Source organism: Triticum dicoccoides, chromosome 5B (genome assembly GCF_002162155.2).
Source record: "Triticum dicoccoides isolate Atlit2015 ecotype Zavitan chromosome 5B, WEW_v2.0, whole genome shotgun sequence".
NCBI lineage: Eukaryota > Viridiplantae > Streptophyta > Magnoliopsida > Poales > Poaceae > Triticum > Triticum dicoccoides.
The window spans coordinates 438,686,187-438,692,233 of NC_041389.1; the positions used below are offsets into that span (position 1 = coordinate 438,686,187).

Below are 6,047 nucleotides of genomic sequence, written 5' to 3' on the forward strand. Positions count from 1 at the left end.
TTTCCGTAAGGACCCCGCTGCAACGGGAGGGTAGGACAAAAGATGTCATGCAAGTTCTTTTTCATAAGCACGTATGACTATTTACGGAATACATGCCTACATTACATTGATGAATTGGAGCTAGTTCTGTGTCACCCTATGTTATAGCTATTACATGAGGAATCGCATCCAGCATAACTATCCATCACTGATCCATTGCCTACGAGCTTTTCATATATTGTTCTTCACTTATTTATTTTTCCATTGCTACTGTTACAACTACTACAAAAACCCCAAAACATTTATCTTTACTTATGCTACCGCTACCTTTATTATCATACTACTTTTGTTACTAAACACTTTGCTGCAGATACTAAGTTATCCAGGTGTGGTTGAATTGACAACTCAACTGCTAATACTCAAGAATATTCTTTGGCTCCCCTTGTGTCGAATCAATAAATTTGGGTTGAATACTTTACCCTTGAAAGCTATTGCGATCCCCTACACTTGTGGGTTATCAACCACCGTTGCTGACCTCGCATCACACGCGAGTGTGGTCGGTCCTTGGAGGCTGGCATCATTACTGGGTCTCACTGTTCCTGCCCCGCTGAGCTAGTTCTCCTTGGATAAGTTGTTCTTGTGAACGGGGTCTAGTAGGCCCAATTGGCTTCACAGGAGGGGCCCACATCCTCGAGAACTTCTGCTCGGGCTGCTCTGGTGGCCACGCTGCCCCCCCCCCCCTGGCTGGACCAACCATGGCAAATTCTCGAGAAGAGCCCAGGAAGACTTCATCCGCCTTCAAGGCCACCTTTGGCGGGCTTGACTCCCGTAGTGTCTCTGTCGAGGTGGACTTTACTGTCGCCTAGGCCCGAGGCTACACAAGATCTCCTCGAGGCTGGCGACACACCTCTTAAATAGATGGCATGCCGCCAGGAGATTGCTGACGGCGGGGTATCCTATTACTCATGCTAAGACCAGACCAGAACTCGTTTGTGTTTTGAAAGCTAAGTACTCTACCAAGCCATGTACTCAGGTTCTCCCCGTCAAAAGGAGTGTATTTGTATTTGCTTTGTAATGGGTTCAATCTTGCGGTGTCCTCACCTCATGACTTAGGATTGTTGGACGTTTCAGTCTCTGGCCAAACTCTCAAAGAGTTGTTACTCACGACTCATATGTAGGTTGTTAGAAAACTGATAATTGCACTTTGAGCAAGCCAGGCTAGACAATTCATGCAAACTCTCTTGCGGTCATGCAGGAAGAGAAAAATGTGGTGCGAACAAATATAGATGTTGGTATATATTGATTGATCTTCTGTTGGATGATTAATTCAAGCACACACACACACAAACACACACACACACACACACACACACACACACACACATATATATATATATGTGTGTGTGTGTGTTGTCTTGGATCATTTCATCATTAGTACTCCCATATGCCATCCATATTGATGTTCACTGGTGAGATCTCGCTGGCAGTTGGTGCAACATTGTTCCCCTGGTAGCTACTGCTCAGTCCAATCATGCTGTCCTCCTTCATAAACATGGATGATGGCCCACTCCGGGGCGACCCCGACCATGAAGCTCTGCTCTACAATCATCTGCATCTCCATAACATCCTTCTGGTGGTAGTAAAATGACTACTGGTTGCCACCCATCTCCTGAATGAGGTGGTTCCCAAAGTAGTGGTCATTCATCACCGGGAGTACCTTGAAAGAACATGTGGTTCCCCCATATTTGGTCATTCATCTGTAATTGATGACAATATCTATGGACTAATGGTTGCCTTGAGTTATATTCATAGGATTTGTCCATAGGCATTTCTTGAAGTCCATTTGTTGGTTTCAAGGAGTTTGTGTGTTGACCAAGGTGCTATTTAAGGAATTATCCAAAGATCAGTCATAGAGAAGACATAATACAAGGTTGATCAAGACTAAGTCAAAGAGTGAATCAAGTTGATCAACACACAAAGTGTACGAGATGTACCAAGAGGGATCAAGTGATCCCATGGTATGGTAAGCATTGTCCATTACTCTTTGTGTACTAACACATGGTCTACGTGAGAGTTTTGTGTGTGGTTAGGTATGTTTCCATGGGCTTGCATCAAGAGGAAGATCTCATACAACCCATGGAGGATGAATGAAGTGGTGATCGTCATCAAGGTTGCGGTGTGCAAGTTCAAGTGGAGCAACATGAGGAGATCATGCTTGAAGCTTGCCATCCATTGCGGTGACAATGGACTGGTGAAGATGTGTAGAAGAGTGGCTCACCCATAGTGGAGTATGGGGGAGCAATCAACTAGTCTTCATCGAGCCAATGCAATCAAGAAAGATGGTCCAACTTGAGGAAGTCAAGATCATCATCATCTACCTTAAGTGGACTATGTGCAAGGCAAAGGTTTACCCTTGATAGGTGTTCTATTTTGCCTGTCTCATGGTGGTAGTTGGGAGACTGGGTTATAGGATCTATTGTAATTCTATCAAGGGGGCTCTCAAATAAGTAGCTTGATCGTATTATTCGTAGAGAGCTCAAACCATTGCATCCTTCCACCATCTCTCTTGGTTCTTGTTTGGTGTTTCTCTTTGAAAGTTTTAGAGCTTTTGGTCATCTTCAAGACAGGCTCTAGTTCATCAAAATAGAGTTCACACATGCATCTTCTATGATGTTTTTGATGTTGGAGTTTATGTCGGTTCTTCATTCATAGAGGTCTCACATCTCTATATCTTAGGCATATACTCCCGTGTAGCTGTTTGGATAGTATTTGTCATCATCTATCCAACAAGCTTGAGTTTTCTCAATTCAGAGCTCATTTGCAGAAGTTATGGCAGTTCAGGTTTTATTGTGTCCATTTGTTTCCCTTGGGCAGTTTTCAGCTCCCAGGCGGTAGTACCGATCCACTCCACGGAAGTACCGCTCATACGATACTTCCGCTATGAGCTGTCGCACTCTCTTCCGCTTGTTTTCGTGCTCTTATAAATGGGCCACAGTAGCACGGTAATAGAGGGTGGTAGAACCGCCCGCGCGGTACTACCGTGTCTACTGTCGCTTCCACTACCGGTTATTTCTTGGCTGTTGTAGTCTTTTCTACTCTCACGGTACTAGGGTGGTAGTAGGGCACGGTAGTACCGCTCCGTGTGGTACTACTGCCATGTCGTCTCCTAGTACCGCCATTTCTCTGTACTACTTGGCCTTTAGCGGTAGTATCTAGGACCGGGAGTACCGCTCCTAGGAGTGGCAGTACCGCTTGTGCATGGCCTGTGCACATAACAGTTGGATTTGGGGGTGCCTATAAAAGGGGGTCTTCTTCCCCATTGAATTTTAATCCCTTTGAGCTTGTGTTCCTCCCCCATTGCCGACCTTCTTAGAGCATGCTATCTCTCAATTCCTCTAATGATTCTTGCTAGTTCTTGAGGGAAAAGAGAGAGGGGATCTAGATCTACATTTCCTCCAATCACTTTCTCCTATATATGAGGGGAACCCCTTGGATCTAGATCTTGGAGTTCTTGGTATTCTCCTTCTTGTTCTTTCTCTCATATTCCTCCATAGCTTTCATTACTCTCATGGGATTTGAGAGTGAGGGAGTTGGGAACTCTATGTGCCCTTGCCATTGCATTAGTTGCATCGGTTTGAGTTCTCCACGGTGATACGTGGAAGTGAAAGTTGAGAGGCTTGTTACTCTTGGATGTTTGGGCACCCTAGAGCTTGTTCCTCTTGGGTGCTTTGGTGCCCTAGAAGGTTGGTGCGTTCGGAGATCAACCATTGTGGTGTAAAGATCTGGGCAAGCGTCAGGGTCTCCAGTTAGCTAGGTTGTGGAGATCGCCCCGAGCAATTTGTAAGGGCTCTGGTGACCGCCCCCAACGGTTGCCAAAGTGTACTGGTTCGGTGACCGCCCCATAGGATTGCCATTTTTACGGGTTCGGTGACCTCCCTCAAGGGTCCCTTAGTGGAATCACGACATCTTGTGTTGTGCAAGGGCGTGAAGAGATTACGGTGGCCCTAGTGGCTTCTTGGGAAGCATTATGCCTCCACACCGCTCCAAACGGAGATTAGCATCCGCAAGGGTGTGAACTTCGGGATACATCATCGTCTCCGCGTGCCTCAATTATCTCTTACCCGAGCCCTTTACTTTGTGATAGCCATATTGTTTCATGTCATATATCTTGCTATCACATACTTATTTATCTTCTTAGCATAAGTTGTTGGTGCACATAGGTGAACCTAGTCGTTTTAGGTTTTGTGCTTGACAAATTAAAAGCTAGTTTTATTCCGCATTTCTTCAAGCCTAAACCATAATTATTTTAAAGCGCCTATTCACCCCCCGTCTAGGTGACATCCACAATCTTTCAACAATGTTAGCAATCAACGATGACCTGGCCCTAGTGGCGTGCAACTGGTATGAAGAATCGATGAGCACCGACAATGGAGGTGCCATCGATGATGACACACCGAGTCCATGAGAGGAGTCGATGTAGCAGAGTGAACAAAGACTTGTTACTGCTCTGCTTCCATGGAGATGGGCATGGGCGTTTTGTCCGATGGCATCACCACTTTCTTTAGTTCTGTGCTCTTATGGAAAATCATACAAACAACTTGCTCTTCCTACGATCATACATAAACGAAATCAGTGCACAAAAACTATGATGAGTAGATAGCTACATATATATGAGTGTATTCATGATTCAAGAGTACAAGTACTACTCAAGTTTGAAATACCTTGGAAGACGCATTAATGATGGCGGCTTTGGAGATGTCAGTGGATAGACTGGATGTTAGCTGCTTGCCAATCTCAAGCCTATACTCGTGCATGACCCAGTTGGTCTCCTCCCCTGTAGGAGCCCTTCCCTTGTAGAACACGAGCGTCTTCTTCTTACCGATGAGTGCGGGTGTCGACTCAAGGATTTCCTTGTCCTTCCCTGTGGCCTTCCAATAGCCCACTTTAGTGGCACGGTTAGTCTGTATACCGGAGGGGTCCTCATGGTCCTTCTGGCAGTAGAAGTACCACTTATTCTCCCCCATCTTTGCCTTCTTTGGGAGCTCCCATGGCTCATTTGTATTCAGATCCACCTCCCCGATCGTCGTTTCAACGAAGGTTGGGTTGAGCACCTTGGGGACTAGGTACGAGGTGATGATCTGCTCGTCAGTAGGGTGGAATCTCAACCCCGGAGGGAGCACCAACTGAGGCTGCTGAACTTGAAGGTGGCCATCCATGGAGGAGGCTCTTTGACAATGGATCCTGGGATGGCAAAAACACTGTTGGCAATAAGAGAGATGTAAGTAACTACTAATGGAATACAATGAGCTCAAGATAAGGGGGGGAACTTAAATAGGATATAATGAGTGTACTCTAAAGGCAATTGCAAGATAAGCCTCAACACTTTCTAACCTTTTAATAATTTGGTTCCTACTAGCAGTGGATGGATAGAGATACTTTCATCATCTTTATAACTATGCTTCGCTTGTCGTATTGAGGGGGGCATGCCCTGGTGGCGACATGTGATGAGTTTCTCGAAGTTCTCTAGCCATTACCATGCTAGGTCGCACACTTGGTTTTGTTCTCATTCTTCTCAATCTATGCATATGCGGTCCTCATGCTACCCACTTGGTTCCCTCATCTGCATACTTTTTGTTGATATTGTCTGGCTTTGTGATGCAAACAAACACCCACCCACATTTGTCTAACTAGTTGTGTGTGCAATCTATAGCTATTGATCTTATTGTTTTCCATGGTGTTTGATTAATCGGTTCCATTTCTTGTGGGGTTGTACTATACACCACCATCTACATTTACAATATACAATAGCTGTCTCCTGCAGGTTTCCATAAAAACCATGTGTATGTTTCCAAAGTCTCCGACCTCTAGATGGATGGATGAAAATCTCGGCCATAGTTATCCATAATGTCATATGCATGGAAGGTAATTTATAATATCAGGTGTGAAGTGATGCCTACATGTGTCGCATTACTCCTGTAGCAAGGACAAATGCATCACACACAGCCACTTGCGATCTCTATCTCCCCGTGAAATCATGGCGCCACTGGATCAGTTACCACCGAGAGATA

The 6,047-nt window shown here is 45.3% G+C and overlaps 1 pseudogene; it reads right to left on the minus strand.

The window, feature by feature from the left end:
* Positions 1 to 1,410: 1,410 nt before the first annotated feature.
* On the minus strand, positions 1,411 to 5,195 carry LOC119305684 (annotated as a pseudogene).
* Positions 5,196 to 6,047: the final 852 nt, after the last annotated feature.